Source organism: Somniosus microcephalus, unplaced genomic scaffold (assembly GCF_052327205.1).
Source record: "Somniosus microcephalus isolate GS21.2 unplaced genomic scaffold, FLI_Smic_1.0 unresolved_chr1, whole genome shotgun sequence".
In the NCBI taxonomy this organism is placed as follows: domain Eukaryota; kingdom Metazoa; phylum Chordata; class Chondrichthyes; order Squaliformes; family Somniosidae; genus Somniosus; species Somniosus microcephalus.
The window spans coordinates 93,865,808-93,892,593 of record NW_028225179.1 but is presented as its reverse complement, the minus strand read 5'-3'; the positions used below and the strand labels follow the sequence as shown (position 1 = coordinate 93,892,593).

At 48.5% G+C, this 26,786-nt stretch overlaps 1 pseudogene; it reads left to right on the top strand.

Annotated features, from left to right (window-relative positions):
- Positions 1 to 15,670: 15,670 nt before the first annotated feature.
- LOC147095598 (scavenger receptor cysteine-rich domain-containing protein DMBT1-like) overlaps positions 15,671 to 26,786 on the top strand; it is a 1,107,260-nt pseudogene continuing 1,096,144 nt past the window's right edge.

Below are 26,786 nucleotides of genomic sequence, written 5' to 3'. Positions count from 1 at the left end.
AAATCACAGACAAATTCACTGTACATATCAGAATGAAATCACTTATATCACAGGTACAGTTAGTGTGCAAATGTCATAATTACACGACTAATAGTACAGGTAGAGTCAGGGTTTGAATATCAGCGTTATAGCAATGACATCACAGGTACAATCACTGTGTAAATGTCATAATTACAGCACCGATATTAAAGCTACAGTCAGAGCAAAAATTACAGCACTCAAATCAGCGTGTGAATATCAGCATTAAAGCACTGATATCACCGGTAGATTTTCGGTGTGAATATCTGAAATACAGCACTGATATCACAGCTAAAATCACTGTGTGCAAATATCGGAAGTAAAGCTCCGATATCACAGGTACAGTCACAGTCTAAATACTAGTATTACAACACCGATGTCACAGGTACAGTCACTGTCTGAATGTCAGAATGACAGCACTGATATCACAGTTAAAGTCAGTGTGTAGTTATCAAAATTACTGCACTGATATTGCAGTTACCATCACTGTAAAATTCAGAATTAAAGCTCCGATATAGCACGTACAGTCAGTTTGTAAAGATTAGCATTACAACAATAACATGTACATTCACCGTGTGAATGTCACAATTTCAGAAATTCAGCACTGGAATGCCAGGTAAATTCACTCTGTGTAAATATCTAGAGTAAAGCTCCGATATCACAGGTACACTCACTGTGTCAATACCAGTATTTCAGCACTGATATCACAGGTACAATCAATGTGTGAATATCAGAATTACAGCACTAATATCACATGTACATTCAATGTGTGATTTTCATAATTATAACTTTCTTATCACTGATCCAGCCTCTGTGTAAATGCCATTTTTACAGTAAAGATGTCACAGGTAAAGTAATTGCGTCACTATGAGAATTAAAGCACTGGTATCACAGGTAAATGCAGTGTGTAAAAATCAGAAATACTTCAATGCTTTCACAGGTGCAGTGACTAGTTAAATATTAGAGCTAACGCAAATATAATACAGATACAGTCGGTTTGTAAATATCAGAATTGAAACATTGATATCACCGGTAGAGTGAAATGTGTGAATACCACAATTACAGCACTGATATCACAGGCATAGGAAGTATGAGGGTATCAAAAGTACTGCACTGATATCACAGGTACCATCAGTGTTTAAATATCAGAATTACATCACTGATATTACAGGCACAGTCAGAATGTGAATATCAGAATTACTGCACTGATATCACAGGTAGAGTCAGTGTGTAAATATCAGAATTAAAGCACGGTTATCACAGGTACGCTCAGTGTGACAATTCCAGTATTACAGCATTGAAGTCACATGTACATTCAGTGTGTGAATATCAACATTACAAATATGATATCACAGATCCAGTCGGTTTGTGAATATTAGAATCACAACACTGCTATCACAGATACATTCACTGTGTAAATATGAGAAATAAAGCAATGGTATCACAGATAAACGCAGTGAGTAAATATCATAATGACAGCAATTCTATTACAAGTACAGTGACTGGGTGAATATTAGAATTACAGCAATGATATCACCTGTAGAGTTACTGTGTTATTCCCATAATTGCAGCGCTGATACCACAGGTACTGTCAGTGTATGAATATCATAATTACAGCACTGATATTAGAGGAAATTTCACTGTGTAAATATAATAATTACGTTTATGAAATCCAAGAACTGTCACTTTCTAAATAGCAGAATTACAGCGCTGATGTCAGACGTACATTCATTATGTGAATATCAGTAATACAGCACTGATATCAGAGTTACAGTCCGTGTAAATATCAGAATTCTAGCACTGATATCACAGGATGTGTCACTGCGTGATTATCAGAATTACAGCACCCATATCACAGGTAGAGTCAGTCTGTATATATCAGAATTACCACACCGATAACAAAGGTACAGTCGATGTGTACATATCAGAATGACAATACAGCTATCACCGGTACAGTCACTGTGTAAATATTAGCATTACAGCACTTATATCACTGCTACATTCAGTGTTTAAATATCAGAATTACAGCAATTCTATCGGAGGTACACTCTCATGAGTGGATACCACAATTGCAGCACTGATATACATGTGCAGTCACTTTTTAATATCACAATAACAGCAATGATATGACATGTACAGTCACTGTGTGAATATCAGAATTACAGCAGTAATATCGCAGGTATACTCATAGTTTAATTATCAGAGTTACAGCACCAAAATCACAGATACAACAATGTGCGAAGATCCGAATTATAGCACTGATATCACAGATAAAGTCACTGTGTGAATACCGGAATTATAGCTCTGAGGTGCAGTCAATGTATGTAACAGAATTACAGCATGGATATCAGAGGTATAATGACTGTGTAGTTATCAGAATTACAGCACCGATATCACCAATACAGTCAGTGTGCAAATATAAGACTTACAGCTCTGATATCACAGATACAGTCAGTGTGAGTATATCACAATTGCAGCACTGACTTCATTAGCACGGGAAAGCATGGAAAGCATGGAAAAGGATTGGTTAACAGACAGAAAAAAGAGTAGGGATAAAGAGGTCATTATCAGATTGGCAGCCTGTAACAAATGCAGTGCCGCAAGGTTGAAGTGCTTGGGCCTCTGCTATGTACAGCCTATAGTAAGGACTTAGACGAAGGGAACGGGAGCAATGCATTCACGTTTGCTCATGATGCAAAGCTAAATGAAAAAATAAGCTGTGAGCAGGACACAAAGAACCTGCAAAGGGATATAGCCAGGTTAAGTGAGTGGGCAATAAGTTGGCAGATGGAGTACCGTGTGGGGAAATGTGAGGTTATTCACATTGGTAGGAAGAATAGAAAAACAGAATAATTTTTAAATGGTGAGAAACTATTAAATGTTGATATTCAGTGAGCTTTGGGTGTCCTAGTACAAGAAATACAGAGAGTTAACACCCCACTAGCTACCATTTGCCAACCGGAAAATGACCCATTAGTCCCGAATCTCTGATTTCTGTTAGTTAGCCAATTCTCTTGAAGGGAGAATTACTCGTCCTAGCCCCTTTAGGGCTACCCTGGATCAGGCGTATTTCTCAGACGTTTACTTTCAAGTAAAGTTTGAAGTAGCCGCATCCTTAAGACGCTTAATTGTGTCTAAAGGTCCGGACTATCTCTCCCTAAAGGAAAGGAACAACCTGAAAATGTTACCATCCTCCAGATAGCACTTTTAATAAGTTTAGCTAGACTGTAACGTTCCGGATATTATGAGGGTCCGAAAAACTCCCACAGAATTCTGGAACTCCTCACTAAAGAGTGTACAGAGATTGAGTTCACGAGTTTTTGATACAGAAGACGTCTGCGAGACTATTCTAAAAATGTGTAGATTTATAAAAGAACCGACATGCTATTTACAGTTCATGAGTCAATCGCAACATTAACAGTTCCAAAAAGAGAAAGCTTACAATCTTATCAGAGAATCTTACTTTCAAATCTTAACTTCGCTACAGTTTTACAGTTCTTAATGTCTAGAGGATATCCACCAAAATCAAATACATTTGAACCAGAGGTACAAAGAATGGTAGACTGCAGAGCTGCCTCTGAAGCCGAGAATCACTTTGCCCGATTAAAGTGAGTCTGCTATCCCATTTGGGCGTTCAATATTTATAGCCTTTCCCAGTGATATTTCCTTTAAGGTATCTGATGATGTAAGCTAATTATCTCTAGTCATTTTTCTGCTTACCTCTGCCAGACTTATGTCTCATCTCGAGGTGTTCTAAGTTTACCATATAAAAAATGGCGTGACAGCAGGTGTCCCTTACTTTATGTCATCTTTACGAGGGCAGATGTTCCTTACTTTATGTGCTTCTTTACGAAGTGTAAATTAGAAAACCTTATCTAGGATGAACCATTGTTTCTTTTCAAAACATTCAGCCTGTTGGAGCCCGTAACCCACTGTTTCAATAAGATTATTTATTCAGGGTCAACAACAACCTTATCTCAATAGCCAGAGTGATTTCATAGCTATTTCATAGTTAGGTTTCTAGATTTCCAAACCCAGTTTGTCATGTGTAAAGAAGGCCAGAATTCTTTCATAAGATAGTGTATTTTTCTGAATAGGTTATATGGTTTATTCCTTCACATTCTATCCATGCTAATATACTCCCCCAACTCCGTGAGCTCTTATCTTATGCAGTAACCTTTTATCTGGGACCTTATCGAATGCCTTCTGGAAATCCAAATACACCACATTCACTGGCTCACCTTTGTCCACCCTGCTTGTTACATGCTCAAAGAACTCCAGCAAATTTGTTAAGCATGATTTCCCTTGCATAAAACCATGCTGACTCTGCTTGACTGCATTATGATTTTCCAAATGCACTGCTACTGGTTTCTTAGTGAAAAACTCCAGCATTTTCCCAACGACAGATGTTGGGCTAACTGGTCTATAGTTTCCTGCTTTCTGTCTCCCTCCTTTCTTAAATAGGGTTGTTACATTTGTGGATGTCCAATCTGCTGGGACCTCTCCAGAGTCCGGGGATTTTGGGCATATTGCAACCAATGCATCCACTATCTCTGCAGCCACTTATTTTAAAACCCTGGGATGCAGGCCATCTGGTCCAGTGGACTTGTCGTCTTTTAGTCCCATTATTTTACCAAGTACTATTTCCTTCGTGCTAGTGATTGTCGTTAGTTCCCCCCTCCCTGTGGTCCCCTGATTTTCCATTATTGGGATGATGTTAGTGCCTTCCACTGCGAAGACAGTAGTGAGTTTAGGTCAACTGAAATTTCAAGAAGAAAGAGTAAAGACTTGCATTTATATAGCGCCTTTCACGACCACCTGACATCTCAAAGCACTTTACAGCAATGAAGGAATTTTTTGGAGTGCAGTGTAGTCACTGTTGTAATGTGGGAAACGCAGCGGCCAATCTGCGCACAGGAAGCTCCCACAAACAGAAATGTGGTAATGACCAGATAATCCGATTTTGTTATGTTGATTGATGGATAAATATTGGCCCGGACACCAGGGACAACTCCCCTGCTGTTCTTTGAGGAAGTGCCATGGGATTATTTTCCTCCACCTAAGAGGGCAGATGGGGCTTCAGTTTAACATCTTATCTGAAAGACAGCACCTCAACAAGTGCAGCACTCCCTCAGCACTGCACTGGAATATTAGTCTAGCTTTATGTGCTCAAGTCGCTGGAGTGGGACTTGAACCCACAACCTTCCGACTCAGAGGCTCAGAGTGTGCTACCCACTGAGGCACAGCTGACATTAAGAGTGAGATTAATATATGTAAACCGGGTCCCGCTCCAAATTCCCATTCAACAGCTGCAATAACATCTCTTTCTCACCATCCAATCTTTTAAATTTGACGGCCACAAACTCCCACATCCCTGCCTAACGGCTATTAAGATCCTTATCCACATTCATCTTTCTCACACCCGGTTCATATCAGACCAGACCCTGTCCCCTTCCATTCCGCCCAATATATGTTGATGCTGAAATCCAACATCTCCGCATATCCACGGGGCTGCTCAGCTGTATATAACTGATTATATCTCTTTCTGTGTCTATCTCTGAACGATCTTCGATCTCAAATGCACCACGGAGCCTCCTATATCTATATTAGGTAGAGTATAAATTAAAAAGAAAAATATGATGCATCGACAATTTAGATGGTGCTAATCTACCACAAATTTGTGCATTTATTTCATCAAATGTCTTCTCTGTTCCTATGAATGATTATCCTCAGCTTCAGGAGTCTGCAACATTAATTTAGGAGTGTAGATTTCTAAATGTTTCATTTCTAAAAGAAACTCCAATGTCACATGTTATTGCAAAATATCCCACTCTCTGACCAGCAGCAGTAAATACGGCTTGGCTGCTCCTGTTTGTTCAAATGACTTCAACTGATGCTAATCATTGTGCAATGCTCGTGTGTCACTCGAGGTTTCGCTCAGGTATAAATCAGACCTTATTTTGAAAGCAGAAGGTCTGTGTTTCCAAAACACGAACAGAGAACATCGCTTCTCTCAGAAAATGGGACAGCCGGTGATCAAACAGATAGAAAACATTTACGACCCTATTATTGCAATAGTTGGTGTTCCTGATAATCTGCTTTTAATCTGTTAATATTCATCGTTACCAGTGTCTCACTGTGTCACTGTTCTTGCTGTCGGTGTATTATTCATATTTGTTTGTTTTGATGTGATTGATGTGCAGACACTGTTTACCAGCATCAGACAAATAATAATGACAAAACTCTGACATATTCTATATGTAATAACCTGACAGGCAGCACATTTTCTCTGAAATATTAGAGGAAACAATTTAGGTGGGATTGCTTCTCCTTTGTAGAGATTCTTGTAATTTTCAGAAGTAAAACACTGCAGATTATGGAAAGCTCAGCAGGCGTGGTAACACATGTGCAGAGAGAAACACAGTTAAAGTTTCAGGTCGATGACCAGTTCTTATGAAAATCGTCGAGCTAAAACTGTAACTATGTTTCTCTCACCACATCGGCTGTCAGACCTGCTGAACATTTACATCATTTTCTATTTTTTTGGTAGTTTTCTATACGAGCCAAATACTACCATCGCACTTGGGTTCTGATTGGTGAATATTGTAAACTGTTTAAAATGTCCATCAAATTATTTTTCCCACTAAGTCTCTGGGAATGTGACCACAGCAGCGATTGTCACTATTACCAGACATCCGTGAACCATGGGTTCATTTGCACTGTGTTTTTTTGAAAGGAGAGATCTGGAAAAACAGCAACTACTCGGAAAGTTTACACTCACACTTCAACCATGTATGGAACTGAGCCATATTGGATGCTGCATTAAAAATGGCCAGCTAATGATGTGAGCCAGCACAGTCAAAGGCAACACGCTGTTAGAATCCCAAAGTCAAGGTGTGGCAGAATTTGTAATGAACGCACCAGCACCTATGGGGGAGATTATATTCTTTGCAGCCAGGTTAGACGGATAAGAAAATGTGGCGGCAGGAACCACTGCCTTTGCATAGTCCATTGGATTTTCCTGCCAATTAATATTAAAGGAAGAAAATGCAGCGGGTTATGTTAACAGGTGAACTTTGGCCAGAATTTCCTTTCAGCCAATCAATCTCCCGCTGTGGAGCGATGTTAACCTAACCCGCCCCTCGACAAACTGACAGGATCGGGAGCAGCGCTGGTTTAACACTGTGCCGATTCTACTCTCTACTGGAGATAATGGAGAGTAATATTGGGCAGGGAGTAAATCGAGCATTGCCCTCCATCCCGTGGGTTTTTCACCCTACGTATTAGGTTAAGATCACCCCGGAGTGAAAGTTGAGGGCCAAGGTTAGAAATTTATGAATTTTCATACCAATAAACTGGCAAGTGATCATCCTCTCAAAATAAGGAGAATTAATAACTTCATCATCCTTGTTTTTGCCCCTAATTTAGCGACAATTGTGGTTCTCTCCCCTGGAAGCTCCGGTCTCTCCAAATGCACCACCAGGTGGCCATGACAACGGCTGATCTACTGGTCCTAATATCTGCTATAAACCTGTATCAGATTAATTATGCTTGTTTTCCATGTTAATTTCTGAACTGCACTGGCATTTGCAGTCTCGATCTCGCCTTGATTTTGGCTTCCATTGATTTCCATTGGTCCTGAGCCCCCTCCACACACACAGAGCAGGAATGGCCCAGGCTCCAGTCCCGGCCTGTGCGGAATTGGCCGATCTCACCCAGTGTGGTACTGAGCCGCCCACACACACACACAGAGCAGGAAAGGCCCAGGCTCCAGTCCAGGCCTGTGCGGAATTGGCCGATCTCACCCACTGTGGTACTGAGACCCCCACACACACACAGAGCAGGAAAGGCCCAGGCTCCAGTCCCAGCCTGTGCGGAGTTGGCCGATCTCACCCAGTGTGCTACTGAACCCCCCACACACACACAGAGCAGGAATGGCCCAGGCTCCAGTGCCGGCCTCTGCCGAATTGGCCGATCTCACCCCATGTGGTACTGAGCCCCCCGCACACACACACAGAGCAGGAAAGGCCCAGGCTCCAGTCCCGGCCTGTGCGGAATTGGCCGATCTCACCCAGTGTGGTACTGAGACCCCCACATACACACACAGCAGGAAAGGCCCAGGCTCCATCTCCGGCCTTTTTTGAGTGAGCTGATCGCAGCCGGGGTGGGTGGTAGGGGGCTACAATTGGGCGTCAGCGCCTCCTGGGTTGGGGAGTGTGGAAAAGCAGTCAGGGTTCTTGCTCCTGATCACTGTCCAGTGACCTGTGCTGGAAGGTGTGTGGGTGTGCAGATGTGCTTGTCTGTGTGCAGATGTGCTTGTGTGTCTGGGTGTGCAGATGCGTGTGTGTGTCTGCCTGGGTGTGCAGATGTGCGTGTGTGTCTGTCTGGGTGTGCAGATGTGCTTGTGTGTGTCTCGGTGTGCAGATGTTCTTGTGTTTCTGTCTGGGTGCGCAGATGTGCTTTTGTGTGTCTGGGTGTGCTGATGTGCTTGTGTGTGTCTGGGTGTGCTGATGTGCTTGTGTGTCTGGGTGTGCAGATGTGTGTGTGTGTCTGTCTGGGTGTGCAGATGTGCTTGTGTCTGTCTGGGTTTGCAGATGTGCTTGTGTGTCCGTCTGGGTGTGCAGATGTGCTTGTGTGTCTTTGTGTGTGCAGATGTGCTTGTGTGTCTGCCTGGGTGTGCAGATGTGCTTGTGTGTGAAGATGTGTGTGCATGTGTGCAGATGCGTGTGTGTCTGTATCCAGTGTACAAGTGTATCGATCTGTGCGTGTGCAAATGTGTCTGTGTGGGTGTGTGCAGATGTGCTTGTGCGAGAGATCAGTTAAGCACAAGATCAGGTTCTCCACTTGGTCAAATACCAGAGAATGGGGGGAGTGAGGATTCATAGATTGGGAGCTGGAATGGGAGGGTAGAGTTCTGGACACTGCATTATAGGAGGGGTATTCGAGCCCGGGAATGGGAGGGAGAGTTCTGGACACTGCATTATAGGAGGGGTAGTCGAGCCCGGGAATGGAAGGGTAGAGTTCTGGACACTCCATTATAGGAGGGGTATTCAAGCCCGGAAATGGGAGGGTAGAGTTCTGGACACGCCATTATAGGAGGGGTATTCGAGCCCGGGAATGTGGGGATAGTGTTCTGGACACTCCATTATAGGAGGGGTATTCGAGCCCGGGAATGGGAGGGTGAATTCAGGACACCCCATTATAGGAGGGGTATTCGAGCATGGGAAGTGGAGGGTAGAGTACTGGACACCCCATTATAGGAGGGGTATTCGTGCCCGGGAATGGGAGGGTAGAGTTCTGGACACCCAATTATCGGAGGGATATTCGAGCCCGGGAATGGGAGGGTAGAGTTTTGGACACCCCATTATAGGAGGGGTATTCGAGCCCGGGAATGAGAGTGTAGAGTTCTGGACACCCCATTATAGGAGGGGTATTCGAGCCCGGGAATGGGAGTGTAGAGTTCTGGACACCCCATTATAGGAGGGGTATTCAAGCCCAGGAAAGGGAGGCTGAGTTCTGGACACCCCATTATAGGAGGGGTATTCGAGCCCGGGGAGCGGGTACGATGACTGCTGTCTGTAAATTAGGTCACCGGCTCACAGTGTTAGAGTTGCTTTGATCCTTTTCCAGGTCCGGTGCCCCCGAGACTGCGAGGAGGTCCTGCCTCGTGTTCAGGGAAAGTCGAGGTGTACAATCATTCTACCTGGGGAACGGTTTGCGATCATAACTGGGACATCCTGGACGCCTCGATTGTCTGCAGGCACCTCAAGTGTGGGGCTGCCGTGTCCGTGAGCACTGGCTTCGCATGATGTGGGGTGTGTTGGGATGGAGGCGACCATCAGTGAGTGCCCGGCAGACCAGCGGAATATCAGCAACTGTACGCACAGCCAGTATACTGGAGTTACTTGCTCAGGTCAGCAGTAATGGTGCGCGTCGTTGAAGAGTGTGGAACGTTCTGACCCACACAGAGCAGGAAAGGCCCAGGCTCCATCCCCGGCCTGTGCTGAGTTAGTGGATCACACCCGGTGTGGTACTGAGCCTCCCACACACACAGAGCAGGAAAGTCCCAGGCTCCATTCCCGGCCTGTGCTGAGTTAGCGGATCACACCCGGTGTGTTACTGAGCCACACATTCACACACAGAAACAGCAGGAAAGGCCCACGCTCTATCCCTGGCCTGTGCTGAGTTGGAGGGTCACACCCGGTGTGTTACTGAGCCCCCCCCCCACACACACACAGAGCAAGAAAGGCCCAGGCTCCATCCTCGGCCTGTGCTGAGTTCGCTGTTTCAGCTCAATTGTGAACTCCTGTGTAGCATGCTCGAATCTGAATGTTCTCCTCCTGTTCGTATGTTATACGCTCAAGTGGCTGAATGACCTCCTGTTCCTATGTAACAATTTTAAGGGGCTGAATGGCCTCCTCCTGTTCCTTCGAGGAGGGAGGGGAAACTAGTGACGATTAAAACCACACAAGGAGAAATGTCCAAAACTTATGTTGTCCCTGGCAGGTTCTTTCCCGGTCAGACTGACAGACGGGAACAACATGTGCTCGGGGAGGGTGGAGATCATTCATTAGTCCACCTGGGGGACAGCCTGCAACGAGGGCTGGGACCTCACCGACGGGGCATCGTGTGCAAGCAGCTGAACTGTGGGAAGGCCGAGAGGGTAACCAGGGCCCACCGTGGCCGAGGGAATGGGGAGGTCCTGCTGAGCGGTGTCAAGTGTGACAGGACGGAGCGCTCCCTGGACCGATGCCTCTCCAACCCGCTCAGTGGTAACAACAACAGTGCCTGTGGTCAGCACACTTGGGTCGTCTGCTCAGGTGAGTCGTGAGCTTTCATTACTTGTAATAACACAACCTGCTGATCCACACCTCTCGCACCAAGTCCTATTCACCCCTCACCCCCTGAGCTCGCAGACCTACATTGGCTCCCAGTCAGGCAACGCCTCGATTTTAAAATTCTCATCCTAGTCTCTGAATCCCTTCATGGCTCTCGCCCCTCCCAATCTCTGTAATCTCCTGCAGCCATACAGCCTCCGAGATCACTGCGCTCCTCCCAATCTGGACTTTTGTGCCTCATTGATTTTCATCTTTCCACCATTGGCGGCAGTGCCTTCAGCTGCCGAGCCCCTGAGCACTGGAATTCCTTCGCTGAAAGCCTCGGCCTCTCTCTCCTCCTTTAATACGCTCCTTAAAACCCACCTCTTTGAACAAGTTTTCGTCACTGTCCTAATAACTCCTTATGTGGCTCAGTGTCAATTTCTGTCTGATAACGCTCTTGTGAAGCGCCGTGGGACGTTTTACTACATTGAAGTGCTGTATAAATGGGAATTGTTGTTGTTGACTGCTGGCCCTGTCCCTGTGGAGCTGGGCCTCACCCCACTTTGGGAGTTTGACACAGTTGACAGCTCTCTGACCTCTGGGTGACAACGAGGCTGGTTCCAGCCCCATTCCTGGACTTGAAGTGCAGTATAAACATTGATCTTCTCATGACTGCACCCCGTCTCCTGTTCCTGAGAAGATTTAACTTCTACATAGAGTGACATAGAATGTGCAGCACAGAAACAGGCCATTCGACCCAACTGGCCCATATCAGTGTTAATGCTCCACACGTGCCTCCTCCCGCCCTTCTTCAACTAAACTTATCAGCATATCCTTCTATTCCTTTCTCCCTCATGTGTTTATCTGGCTTCCTCTTAAATGCATCTATGCTATTTGCCTCAACTACTCCCTGTGGTAGCGAGTTCCACATTCTCATCACACTCTGGGTAAAGAAGTTTCTCCTGAATTTTTAGTGACTATCTTATATTTATCGGACCTAGTCTGGACCAGGAGAGCACCGGGGCCGAGGATAAAAGGAGGAGCGAGGCAAGGCCCTACCAGATCGGACCAGGAGAGCACCGGGTCGAGGATAAAAGGAGCAGCGCGGCAAGGCCCGAGCAGATCGAACCAGGAGAGCACCGGAGCCGAGGATAAAAGGAGGAGCGAGGCGAGGCCCGACCAGATCGGACCAGGAGAGCACCGGGGCCGAGGATAAAAGGAGGAGCGAGGCGAGGCCCGACCAACTAAGCAGCGGGGAGAGAGGTAAAAAGTAATCAGAGTGTGACATCACCAGGGAGCAGGTAAGTGGTTGGTTGGTGAGTATTTCTCTACTTTTTAAACTTTAACTCGGTGGTTTATAGTAGCTATAAGGTGTTTCTGGTGTAGCGGGGACTGTTGGTAAACCATACAAGCGCCCTAGAGTTTATATTTAATTGGTGGACAGCCCAGCCCCGTGTTATGCTCCTCTTGCTCTATGTGGGAATTTAGGGATGCTGCCATTGTCCCTGAAGACCATATGTGCCAGTAATGCATCCAGCTGCAGCTACTAGCAGACTGCATTGCGGCACTGGAGCTGTGGATGGATGGGCTTTGGAGCTTTCACGATGCTGAGAGGGTCATGGATAACACGTTTAGTGAGTTGGTCACACCGCAGGTAAGGGCTGCACAGGCAAAAGAGAAATGGGTAACCATCAGGCAGCGCAGTAGAGGCAGGCAGGTAGTGCAGGGGACTCCTGTGGCCATCCCCCTCTCAAACAGGTATACCGATTTGGATACTGTTGAGGGGGATGATTTACCAGAGGAACGCAGCAGCAGCCAACTTCCTGGCACCAGGGGTGCTTCTGCTGCTCAGGAAGGGAGGAAAAATAGTGGGAGAGCAATAGTGGTAGGGGATTCTATCGTAAGGGGAACAGACAGGCGTTTCTGTGGCCGTAGACGTGACTCCAGGATGGTTTGTTGCGTCCCTGGTGCCAGGGTCAAGGATGTCACTGAACGGCTGCAGGGCATTCTGAAGGGGGAGGGTGAACAGTCAGAGGTCGTGGTTCACATTGGGACAGATGACATGGGTAGGAAGAGGGATGATGTCCTGCAGCAAGAATTTAGGGAGCTAGGTAGCAGATTAAAGAGCAGGACCTCAAAGGTTGTAATCTCTGGATTACTCCTGGTGCCACGTGCTAGTGAGTATAGGAATAGGACGATAGAGCAGATGAATGCGTGGCTAAAGAGTTGGTGCAGGAGGGAGGGCTTTAGTTTCCTGGATCACTGGGCCTGCTTCTGGGGAAGGTGGGACTTGTACAAGTCGGACGGGTTGCACCTGAACCAGAGTTGGACAAATATCCTTGTGGGGAGGTTGCTAGCTCTGTTCGGGGGGGTTTAAACGAAAATGGCAGGGGTTGGGAACCTGAGCAGGGAGACAGAGGAAAGGGAAACAGGGATAAAAGCAAATGATAGGAAATAGTAAAACAAAAGTGGCAGTCAGAGAAATCAACGGTTTAAATCAAACGTGGCCACAGTAAATAATAATTCTAATAGGTCTAAGAGCGTTAAAAAAACAAGCCTGAAGGCTTTGTGTCTTAATGCGAGGAGTATTTGTAATAAGGTGGACGAATTGGCTGCGCAAATACTGGTAAATTAATATGATTTGGTTGGGATTACGGAAACGTGGCTCAAGGATGGCCAAAACTGGGAACTCAACATCCAGGGGTATTCGATATTCAGGAAAGATAGGCAAAAAGGAAAGGGAGGTGGGGTAGCATTACCGGTTAAAGAAGGGATTAATACAATTGTAAAGAAGGATATTAGCTCTGATGATGTGGAATCTGTATGGGTAGAATTGAGAAATACTAAGGGGAAAAAAACATTAGTGGGAGTGTTATATAGACCTCCAAACAGAAAGGTAGAGGTTGGGGATGGCATTAAAAGGGAAATTAATGAAGCGTGCAATAAGGGCACAGCAGTCATGATGGGTGACTTTAATCTACTGCCTGACATCGGTAGTGGGGAAAATGCTAGAGTCCATCATAAAAGATGTAATAGCAGAGCAGTTGGAAAGCAGTGACAGGATCGGACAAAGTCAACATGGATTTACAAAAGGTAAATCATGCTTGACTAATCTATTGGAATGTTTTGAGGATGTAACTGGTAAAATAGATGAGAACCAGTGGTTGTGGTGTATTTGGACTTTCAGAAGGCTTTCGATAAGGTCCCACATAAGAGATTAGTGTGCAAAATTAAGGCACATAGGATTGGGGGCAAGGTATTGACTTGGATAGAGAACTGGTTGGCGGACAGAAAGCAAAGAGTTGGAATAAACGGGTCGTTTTCCGAGTGGCAGGCAATGACTAGTGGGGTACCGCAAGGATCCGTCCTAGGACCCCAGCTGTTCGCAATATATATTAATGATCTGGACGAGGGAATTGGATGTAATATCTCCAAATTTGCAGACGACACAAAGCTGGGTGGGAGGGTAAGCTGTGAGGAGGATGTCGTGAAACTCCAGTACGATTTGGACAGGTTGGGTGATTGGGCAGAAACATGGCAAATGCACTATAATGTGGATAAATGTGAGGTTATCCACTTTGGTGGCAAAAACAGGAAGGCAGATTATTATTTGAATGGCAATAGATTGGGAGAAGGGGAAGTGCAAAAGACCTGGGTGTCCTTGTGCATCAGTCGCTGAAGGTAATCATGCAGGTGCAGCAGGCGGTTAAGAAGGCAAATGGTATCTTGGCCTTCGTAGCAAGAGCGTTCGAGTACAGTAACAAGGATGTCTTGCTACAGTTGTAAAGGGCCTTGGTGAGATCACACCTTGAGTATTGTGTGCAGTTTTGGTCGCCTTACCTGAAGAAGGACGTTCTTGCCATTAAAGGAGTGCAGCGAAGATTCACCAGGCTGATACCTGGGATGGCAGGAATGACGTATGAGGAGAGATTGTGTCGATTGGGCTTATACTCACTGGAGTTTAGAAGATTGAGAGGGGATCTCATCGAAACCTATAAAAATTTGTCAGGCTTGGACAGAGTAGATGCAGGAAGGATGCTTCTGATGGCCGGGGAGTCCAGAACCAGGGGTCATAGTCTAAGGATGAGGGGTAAGCCATTTAGGACTGAAATGAGGAGGAATTTCTTCACCCAGAGAGTGGTGAACCTGTGGAATTCTCTGCCACAGAGGGCAGTGGAGGCCAGGTCATTAAATATATTCAAGAAAGAGTAGGATATATTTCTTAAGGCTAAAGGGATCAAGGGATATGGGGAGAAGGCAGGGACAGGGTACTGAATTTGGATGATCAGCCACGATCTCACTGAATGGCGGAACAGGCTCGAAGGCCCGAATGGCCTACTCCTGCTCCTATCTTCTATTGTTTCTATGTCTCCCTCACAAGTGGAAGCATCTTCCCTGCGTCTACCCTATTGAACCCTTTCATAATCATAAAGACCTCTATCAGGTCCCCCCTCAGTCTTCTCTTTTCTAGAGGAAAGAGCCACAGCCTGTTCAAGCTTTCCTGATAGATAGAACCTCTCAGTTCTGGTAGCATTCTTTTATCTTTAGTCATCCAGGGAGCTTTAGCTTTAGATGCCCTTCCTTTCTCCATCGTGGGATTGTGTCTGCTATCATCTTTGTAGACATTAGTATTAATCTTGCCCACGCTGTCTTACATCTGGAACCTTGTTTAAGTGCCTTTTGAAAATACAAGTTACTGGATTACCCCTTAAAGCATCGCAGTACATGTTCCACCTCCAGCTGCCTGTTTCTGTAGAAACCCAGACCAGTTTAACCATGTTCCCGTCTCTACTGCAGTTCCAGTGCCCATACGGGTGGTGAACAGCACCAACATGTGCTCCAGGAGAGTTGAGGTCTATCGTAACTCCGTCTGGGGGGACCGTCTGTGGCGATGGCTGGGATGTAAATGCAGCGAGTGTGGTCTGCAGACTGTTGAACTGTGGGACGGCCCTGTCAGCACGGACTGGTGCCTACTACGGACAAGGGACTGGGGACATCTGGTTGGATGATGTGAAGTGTCATGGGACAGAGCCTGCCCTCGATCAGTGCTCAGTAAACCCATGGGCGTTGAATAACTGCACACACAGCAAGGATGCTGGAGTTACCTGCTCGGGTGAGTGGAGTCACTTGTTCTTTGTGTGTATTGGTTCTTTCGCAATGTATCACTGTGATAAGAGAGAGTCCACAACCATACCAGCACTGCACCCCAAGGCTACGAGCACCTGGAATACTGCATACAGTTTTGGTGTCCATACTTAAGATAAGACATACTTGCTCTCGAGTCAGTACAAAGAATGTTCACTCGGTTAATCCCGGGGATGAGGGGATGGACATATGAGGAGAGGTTGAGTAGATTGGGACTCTACTCATTGGAGTTCAGAAGAATGAGAGGCGATCTTATTGAAATATATAAGATTGTGACGGGGTTGGATCGGGAGGATGCGGGGAGGATGTTGCCGATGATGGGTGAAGCTAGAACTAGGGGGCATAGTCTTAGAATAAGGGGCTGCTCTTTCAAAACTGAGATGAGGAGGAACTACTTCACTCAGAGGGTGGTAGGTCCATGGACTATGCTGCCCCAAAAAGCTGTAGAAGCTACAGCATTACATAAATTTAAAACAGAAATAGACAGTTTCCTAGAAGTAAAGGGAATAAAGGGTTATGGGGAACGGGCAGGAATTTGGACATGAGTCTAGGTTCGGATCGGTCATGGCCCTGTGTGTAGCGGAGCGGGCCCAGGGGCTGTGTAGCCTGATCCTGCTCCTATTTCGTGTGTCTAATTCTGTTAGATTCAGGAGATGGTTCAGTGATAGTAGATTGGCGGTTAGGATCAGATCAGCCATGATCTTATTGAATGGTGGAGCAGGCTCGAGGGGCCGATTGGCCTACTCCTGCTCCTATTTCTTATGTTCTTATGTTCTTATTAGTTCGGGATTGATACTGGGCTACGAGGAGAGTGCGGGCCAGTGGGATTAGTTTGGGATTGATACCGGAATTTGGGGAGAGAGTGGGACAGTGGGATTAGGTTGAGATTGATATAGGGCAATGGGGATCAAGAGTGGGGCAGTGGGATTAGTTTGGGATTGATACAGGGCAATGGGGAGAGAGTGGGGCAGTGGGAAAAGTTTGAGGTTAGTACAGGGCTATGGGGAGAGAGCGGGGCAGTGGGATTAGTTTGGGATTGATACTGGGCTATGGGGAGAGAGCAGGGCAGTGGGATTAGTTTGGGATTGATACTGGGCTATGGGGAGAGAGCAGAACAGTGGCATTAGTTTGGGATTGATACAGGTCTATGGGGAGAGAGCAGGGCAGTGGGATTAGTTTGGGATTGATACCGGGCTATGGGGAGAGGGTAGGGCAGTGGGATTAGTTTGAAATTTAGGCTATGTGGAGAGAGCAGGGCAGTGGGTTTAGTTTGGGATCGATACAGGGCTATGGGGAGAGAGCAGGGCAGTGGGATTAGTTCGGGATCGATACCATGCTATGGGGAGAGAGCAGGGCAGTGGGATTATTTTGGAATTGTTATAGAGCTATAGGGTTATGGGGAGAGAGCGGGGCAGTGGGATTAGTTTGGGATTGTTGTAGAGCTATAGGGCTATGGGGAGAGAGCGGGGCAGTGGGATTAGTTTGGGATTGTTATAGGGCTATGGGGAGAGAGCGGGGCAGTGGGATTAGTTTGGAATTGTTGTAGAGCTATAGGGCAATGGGGAGAGAGCGGGGCAGTGGGATTAGTTTGGAATTGTTATAGAGCTATAGAGCTATGGGGAGAGAGCGGGGCAGTGGGAATAGTTTGGAATTGATATAGAGCTATAGAGCTATGGGGAGAGAGCGGGGCAGTGGGAATAGTTTGGAATTGATATAGAGCTATATGGCTATGGGGAGAGAGCGGGGCAGTGGGATTAGTTTGCAATTGTTATAGATCTATAGGGCTATGGGGAGAGAGCGGGGCAGTGGGATTAGTTTGGAATTGTTATCGAGCTATAGGGCTATGGGGAGAGAGCAAGGTGGTGGGATTAGTTTGGAATTGTTATAGAGCTATAGGGCTATGGGGAGAGAGCGGGGCAGTGGGATTAACAAGGACAACAACTTGCATTTATATAGTGCCTTTAACATAGTAAAACGTCCCAAGGTGCTTCACAGGAATGATTATCAAACAAAATTTGACACCGGACTACATAAGGAGATATTAGGGCACGTCAAAGAGGTAGGTCTTAAGGAGCGTCTTAAAGGAGGAGAGAGGTAGAGAGGCAAAGAGGTTTAGGAAGGAAGTTCCAGAGCTTAGTGCCCAGGCCGCTAAAGGCACGGCCGACAATGGTGGATTGATTAAAATCGGGGATGCGCAAGAGACCAGAATTGGAGGAGCGCAGAAATCTCGGAGGGTTGTAGGGCTGGAGGAGATTACAGAGATGGGGAGGGTAGGAAGCCATGTAGACATTTGAACATGAAGATGAGAATTGTAGGGCTGGAGGAGGTTATAGAGATAGGGAGCGGCTAGGGCCATGGAGGGATTTGAACATGAGGATGAGAATTGTAGGGCTGGAGGAGCTTATAGAGATAGGGAGCGACGAGGGCCCGGGAGGGATTTGAACATGAGGATGAGATTTGTAGGGCCGGAGGAGGTTATAGAGATAGGGAGCGACGAGGGCCATGGAGCGATTTGAACATGAGGATGTGAAATGTAGGACTGGAGGAGGTTATAGAGATAGGGAGCGGCGAGGGCCATGGAGCGATTTGAACATGAGGATGAGACTTGTAGGGCTGGAGGAGCTTATAGAGATAGGGAGCGATGAGGGCCATGGAGGGATTTGAACATGAGGATGAGAATTGTAGGGCTGGAGGAGGTTATAGAGATAGGGAGCGACGAGGGCCATGGAGGGATTTGAACATGAGGATGAGAATTGTAGGACTGGAGGAGGTTATAGAGATAGGGGCCTAGAAATTCAGTTGCGTTTGCGCCCAATTAGGGGCGAAAGAGTGGGTTGCGCCGGAAGTTGCGTCGCGCCCGAAATTAGGTGGGCCCCAACATCGGCGTTAGCCGGTAGCGCTGCGCCGGCACCGATGACGTCATCGGTGTGCGCAGTGCCCCGGTACCGGCCGAAACCACACCGATCCCCATCTTCAGTAGCGGCCGCCTCTTCTGTGGCGGGCGCTAACAACATCGGGAGACCGGGTCCTTACTGCAGCCTTAGTGGCGCAAGTTAAGGTGGAGGTGCGGGGCGGCCGCTTTTTCTGCGGCTGCCTGCCTGCACCTCCTTCCCCTGCCTCCTCCACCACCCCCCCACGGCATTGCCGGCTGGTTTCCGTGGAGCCCGGCACTTCTCCGTTGTGCCGGGCTCTTTTGCCGGCACTTGCAATCGGGGCTCCGGCCGTTGCAGGCACCTCCCCCTTAAGAGAAGGGGGAGGCCTGCAGTACAGCAGCCTGCCGCACTGCTTCGGGTGGCGCAGCGGGACCGGGAGCGCTGAAATTCACTTTCAGCGCCCGAAGCGGGGCGGCCAAACACTGGGACAGCGCCCGGTTCCGCTTCGGGGCACTAAAAGTGAATATGGGGCAGGCACAACTGGCTCCGCAGCGGGCGCAAAATTTACGGCGCAAACGAGCTGGTGGGGCTATACCCAATTTCTAGGCCAGGGAGCGGCGAGGGCCATGGAGGGATTTGAACATGAGGATGAGAATTGTAGGACTGGAGTAGGTTATAGACATAGGGAGCGGTGAGGGCCATGGAGGGATTTGAACATGAGGATGAGAATTGTAGGGCTGGAGGAGGTTATAGAGATAGGGAACGGCGAGGGCCATGGAGGGATTTGAACATGAGGATGAGAATTTCAAAAAGGAGGCGTTGCCGGACCGGGAGCCAGTGTAGGTCAGTGAGCACAGGGGTGATGGGTGAATGGGATAATGTGTGTGTTAGGATGCAGAGTTTTGGATGAGCTGAAGTTTATGGAGTGTGGCAGAAGGGAGACGGACCAGGAGCACATTGTAATAGTGAAGTCTAGAGATAACCAAGGGCATGGACCAGGGTAACAGTAGCTGATGAGCTGAGGCAGGGGCGGAGACGGGCGATGTTATGCAGCTGGAAGTAGGCGGTCTTGGTGCTGGAGAGGTTATGGGGTTGGAAGCTCATCTCGGGGTCAAATAGGACACCAAGGTTTTGAAATGTCTGATTTAGCCTCAGACAGTGGCCGGGAGAGGGATAGAATCGGTGGCGAGGGAATGGAGTTTTTGGCGGTCTTCGTTCTTCCCAATATTTAGTTGGAGGAAATTTCTGCACATTCAGGACTGGATGTCGGACGAGAAGTGTTACAAATCAGAGATCTTGTTCCCGTCTCTATTGCAGGTCCAGTCCCGTACGGCTGGTGAACGGTAACAACATGTGCTCCGGGAGAGTTGAGGTCTATCATAACTCCATCTGGGGGACCGTCTGCGACGATGGCTGGGAGGTAAATGCAGCGAGCATGGTCTGCAGACTGTTGAACTGTGGGACGGCCCTGTCAGCACGGACTGGCGCCTATTATGGAGAGGGGATTGGGGACATCTGGATTGTAGGTGTGAAGTGTCTTGGGACAGAGCCTGCCCTCGATCAGTGCCCTGTAACCCCATGGGGGCAGAAGCACTGCACACACAGCAAGGACGCTGGAGTTAACTGCTCAGGTGAGTGGAGCAACCCGCTCGGGTGAGTGGAGTTACCCGCTCAGGTGAGAGGGGTTACCCGCTCGGGTGAGAGAAGTTTCCCGCTCAGGTGAGTGGAGTTACCCGCTCGGGTGAGAGGAGTAACCCGCTCGGGTGAGTGGAGTTACCCGCTCGGGTGAGTGGAGTTACCCGCTCGGGTGAGAGGAGTAACCCGCTCGGGTGGGTGGAGTTACCCGCTCGGGTGAGAGGAGTTTCCCGCTCAGGTGAGAGGAGTTACCTGCTCGGGTGAGAGGATTTACCTGCTCGGGTGAGCGGAGTTACCTGCTCGGGTGAGAGGAGTTTCGGGTGAGCGGGGTCACTCCCCATTGCACTCTCCTGCTCCCTACTCATGCTCGGGTGAGTGGAGTTACCTGCTTGGGTGAGAGGAGTAACCCGCTCGGGTGAGTGGAGTTACCCGCTCGGGTGAGTGGAGTTACCCGCTCGGGTGAGAGGAGTTACCTGCTCGGGTGAGTGCAGTTACCAGCTCGGGTGAGTGGAGTTACCTGCTCGGGTGAGTGGAGTTACCCGCTCGGGTGAGTGGAGTTACCCGCTCGGGTGAGAGGAGTTACCGGCTCGGGTGAGAGGAGTTACCTGCTCGGGTGAGCGGAGTTACCTGCTCGGGTGAGAGGAGTTACCAGCTCGGGTGAGAGGAGTTACCCGCTCGGGTGAGAGGAGTTACCTGCTCGGGTGAGCGGAGTTACCCGCTCGGGTGAGAGGAGTTACCCGCTCGAGTGAGAGGATTTAGCCGCTCGGGTGAGCGGAGTTACCTGCTCGGGTGAGAGGAGTTACCTGCTCGGGTGAGTGGAGTTACCCGCTCGGGTGAGAGGAGTTACCGGCTCGGGTGAGTGGAGTTACCCGCTCGGGTGAGAGGAGTTACCTGCTCGGGTGAGTGGAGTTACCCGCTCGGGTGAGTGGAGTTACCCGCTCGGGTGAGAGGAGTTACCTGCTCGGGTGAGAGGAGTTACCCGCTCGGGTGAGTGGAGTTGCCCGCTCGGGTGAGTGGAGTTACCCGCTCGGGTGAGTGGAGTTACCTGCTCAGGTGAGAGGAGTTACCCGCTCGGGTGAGAGGAGTTACCTGCTCGGGTGAGTGGAGTTACCAGCTCGGGTGAGTGGGTTGAGTCTGCTGTTTCTGTTCGATAAGGTCAGAAGGGTTAAATTCTGAGGGCAGGTTGCATAGACTGGGCTTGTTTCCCTCGAGTATAGGAGATTAAGGGGTGATCTATTCGATGTGTTAAGGTGATTAACGGATCTGATAGGGTAGCTGGGGAGAAAGGGGTAGGAATGTATCGGCCGCCCGTTATACACAGCCCCTGATATTTCGCTCCATTGCAGTCGATTGAATTGAATGAAATATCAGGTGCTGCGTATAATGGGCGGCCGATCCGACTCCGCCCGCTTTGTGCCACCGACTGAGACTAATGTCGAGCCCAGACTATTTCCTCTGGTGGGGGGAGTCCAGAACAAGGAGGCATCACCTGAAAATAGAGCCAAGCTGTTCAGTGGTGATGTCAGGAAGCACTTCTTCACACAGAGGGTAGTGGAAATCTGGAACTGTCTCCTCCTAATAGCTGTTGAGGTTGGGGGGGGTCAACTGAAAATTTCAAAACTGAGATTGAGAGATTTTGGTGAGACAAGGGTATTAAGGATTACAGGACCAAGGCGGGTAAATGGCGTTGAGTACAGATCAGCCATGATCTAGATGAATGGTGGAATGGCTGAATGGCCTGTTGCTCCTGTGTAACAGGCCCGAGGGGGCTGAATGGCCTCCTCCTGTTCCTGTGTAACAGGCCCGAGGGGACCGAATGGCCTCCTCCTGTTCCTGTGTAACAGGCCCGAGGGGGCTGAATGGCACCTCCTGTTCCTGTGTAACAGGCCCGAGGGGACCGAATGGCCTCCTCCTGTTCCTGTGTAACAGGCCCGAGGGGGCTGAATGGCCTCCTCCTGTTCCTGTGTAACAGGCCCGAGGGGGCTGAATGGCCTCCTCCTGTTCCTGTGTAACAGGCCCGAGGGGGCTGAATGCCCTGTTGTTCCTTTGTAACAGGCCCGAGGGGACTGAATGGCCTGTTGTTCCTGTGTAACAGGCCCGAGGGGACTGAATGGCCTCCTCCTGTTCCTGTGTAACAGGCCCGAGGGGGCTGAATGGCCTGTTGTTCCTGTGCAACAGGCCCGAGGGGACTGAATGGCCTCCTCCTGTTCCTGTGTAACAGGCCCGAGGTGGCTGAATGGCCTCCTCCTGTTCATGTGTAACAGGCCCGAGGGGGCTGAATGGCCTCCTCCTGTTCCTGTGTAACAGGCACGAGGGGACTGAATGGCCTCCTCCTGTTCCTGTGTAACAGGCCCGAGGGGACTGAATGGCCTCCTCCTTTTCCTGTGTAACAGGCCCGAGGGGGCTGAATGGCCTGTTGTTCCTGTGTAACAGGCCCAAGGGGACTGAATGGCCTCCTCCTGTTCCTGTGTAACAGGCCCGAGGGAGCTGAATGGCCTCCTCCTGTTCCTGTGTTCCTACATTTCCCTGCTCTCTCTCTGTCCCTTTAACGTTCTTCCTCCTTAAATGTTTCTCTAGAAGCCCCGATGAGCTCTGTTGCAGTTTGTGTCTGATCCCCCTGCACCGTCTCACCCCTCCGTCTCTCCCTCTGGAACCAGCACACCATCAGACCACCCACCCGGCCTCCCCCTACCTTCCAAACTCTCTTTAGGACCTCCTCTTCACCTCTGCTTCCTCTTGCCTCGATCTCTGTCTTTCTCTGTGCCCAGCCTCTGTGAGGGAGACACAAGTTTGTGGTAATGGGTCCACAGTCTACTATGCCTTCTCCACTCCCCCAGTGTTTCTGGCACTAACCCCTCACTGTGGAACCGTTTCCACTTAGGCAGAGAGTTAGGAGGGTGACGTACAGAGAGAGAGAGAGAGAAACACACACACCTATATATTAAACACATTGCTTCCAACAGGAGTCACTGCACAATCATTAGGTGCAGGAACCTTCGCTTCCTGCTCTGTGTGTGGGGCGGGGCTCTGTAACACACTGGGTGAGATCAGCTCACTCAGCACAGGCCGGGGATGGAGCCTGGGCCTTTCCTGCTCTGTGTATGGGGCTCTGTAACACACCGGGTGAGATCAGCTCACTCAGCACAGACCGGGGATGGAGCCTGGGCCTTTCCTGCTCAGTAACACACTGGGTGAGATCAGCTGACTCAGCACATGCCGGGGATGGAGCCTGGGCCTTTCCTGCTCTGTAACACACTGGGTGAGATCAGCTGACTCAGCACATGCCGGGGATGGAGCCTGGGCCTTTCCTGCTCTGTAACACACTGGGTGAGATCAGCTCACTCAGCACATGCCAGGGATGGAGCCTGGGCCTTTCCTGCTCTGTAACACACTGGGTGAGCTCAGCTCACTCAGCACAGGCCGGGGATGGAGCCTGGGCCTTTCCTGCTGTGTGTGGGGGGCTCAGTACCACACTGGGTGAGATCAGCTCACTCAGCACAGGCCGGGGATGGAACCTGGGCCTTTCCTGCTGTGTGTGGGGGGCTCAGTACCACACTGGGTGAGATCAGCTCACTCAGCACAGGCCAGGGATGGAGCCTGGGCCTTTCCTGCTCTGTGTGTGGGGCGGGGCTCTGTACCACACTGGGTGAGATCAGCTCACTCAGCACAGGCCATGGATGGAGCCTGGGCCTTTCCTGCTGTGTGGTGGGGGGGCTCAGTACCACACTGGGTGAGATCAGCTCACTCAGCACAGGCCAGGGATGGAGCCTGGGCCTGGGCCTATAAAATTCTGTCAGGCCTGGACAGACTAGATACCGGAAGGATGTTTCTGATGGCTGAGGAGTCCAGAACCAGGGGTCATCGTCTAAGGATAAGGGGTAAGCCATTTAGGACTGAAATGAGGAGGAATTTCTTCACCCAGAGAGTGGTGAACCTGTGGAATTCTCTGCCACAGAGGGCAGTGGAGGCCAGTTCATTAAGTACATTCAAGAAAGAGTTGGATATATTTCTTAAGGCTAAAGGGATCAAGGGATATGGTGAGAAGGCAGGGACTAGGTACTGAATTTGGATGATCAGCCATGATCTCATTGAATGGCAGAGCAGGTACGAAGGGCCGAATGGCCTACTCCTGCTCCTATCTTCTATGTACCTATGTATCTATGTGTGGGGCTCTGTAACACACTGGGTGAGATCAGCTCACTCAGCACAGGCCAGGGATGGAGCCTGGGCCTTTCCTGCTCTGTGTACTGCTCACTGACTGGTGAATGTTCACCCAGTGTGGCAGGGACATGGATTCTCAAAAGACACTTTGTGACAATCCTCTCTTTTCCCTTTGTTTCAGGAAGTGTCAGGACTCGGTCTCAGAAAACTTGCCTCGCCCCCAAAGGTGTGTTGAAGAAGAGTAAAACTAATCATCCTGTCAGGGCCTCCGTGTCTCTCATTCTCTTCGGAGCTCCACTCCGGGCAGGTCTGGCAAGAAGGTGAACAGTGCTCCGCCCTCCAAATACATACAGGGATGCTGGTGTGTGCTGGGAGTAGAGTGACACAAAGCCCCCACCCCCCATCGCATCGAGCCCGTCTCCCTCGGGGGAATAAGGACACTTACTCCTGGGAAAATAAGAGGCTAAATGTGGTAGAGGAGCAAAGAGATCTAGAGGTACAGATTCACAAATCACTAAAATTAGAGACACAGGTTAATAAGGCCATAAAAAAGTAAACCCAGCACTGGCATTCATTTCTAGAGGAATAAATTTGAAAAGCAGAGATGTTATGTTAAACTTCTGTAGAACCTTGGTTAGACCACACTTGGAGTACTGTGCACAGTTCCGGTCTCCATATACCTTGGTTAGACCCCACTTGGAGCACTGTGTACAGTTCTGGTCTCCATATACCTTGGTTAGGCCACACTTGGAGTACTGTGTACAGTTCTGGTCTCCATATATCTTGGTTAGGTCACACTTGAGAGTATTGTGTGCAGTTCTGGTCTCCATATTACAAAAAGGATATAGAAGGTGAAAAAAAGATTTACAAGGATGATCAGCTATTTACAATCTATATCAATGACTTAGATGAAAGGACCAAGTGTAATGTATCCAAGTTTCCTAACGATACAAACTGAGGTGGGAAATTAAGTTGTGAGGATGCTGCAATGGGATATAGCCAGGTTAAATGAGTGGCCAGGAAGGTGACAGATGGAGTATAATGTGGGGAAATGTGAAATAATCCACTTTGGTAGAAAGAGTGGAAAAGCAGAATTTTTTTTTAAAAGCTGAGGAATTAGTAAATGTTGGCATGCAGAGAGACTTGGGTGTCCTTGTACATGAATCTGGACTGGAAGGCTGTTTCCAGTAGAGTTCCGCAGGGCTCAGTACTCGGTCCCTTGCTTTTTGTGATACATGTCAATGTTTTAGACTTCAATGTAGGGGGTATGATTAAGAAGTTTGCAGATGATGCAAAAATTGGCCATGTGGGTGATAGTGAGGGAAAAAAGCTGCAGACTGCAGGAAAATATCAATGGACTGGGCAGAAAAGTGGCAAATGGAATTCAATCTGGAGAAGTGTGAGGTAATGCATTTGGGGAGGGCTAACACGGCAAGGGATTACACAATAAATGGTAGGATACCGAGAAGTGTAGAGGAACACAGGGACCTTGGAGTGCATGTCCACAGATCCCTGAAGGGAGCAGGACAAGTAGATAAGGTGGTTAACAAGGCATACGGGATACTTTCCTTTATTAGCCAAGGCTTAGAATATAAGCCCAGGGAGGTTATGCTTGAACTGTATAAAACACTAGTTAGGCCATAGCTGGAGTATTATGTACAGTTTTGGTCACCACATTACAGGAAAGATGTGATTGCACTAGAGAGGATAGAGGAGATTTACGAGGAGGTTATCAGGACTGGAGAATTTTAGGAAAGATTGGATAGGCTGGGGTTGTTTTCTTTGGAACCGAGGAGGCTGAGCAGAGACTTAATGAAGGTGTATATAATTATGAGGGGCCTAAATAGGGTGGATAGGAAGGACCGATTTCCCTTAGCAGGGAGGTCAATAACTAGGGGACATAGATTTAAAGTAATTGGTAGGAGGATTAGAGAGGAGTTGAGAACTCCCCAGAGAGTGGTGGGGGTCTGGAACTCACTGCTTGAAAAGCTGGTGGATGTAGAAACCCTCATCACATTTAAAAAGTACTTGATTATGCTCTTGAAGTGCTGGAACCTCCAAGCCTACGGACCAAGAGCTGGAAAGTGGGATTAAGCGGGATAGCTCTTTTTCGCCCGGCACAAACCGATGGGCC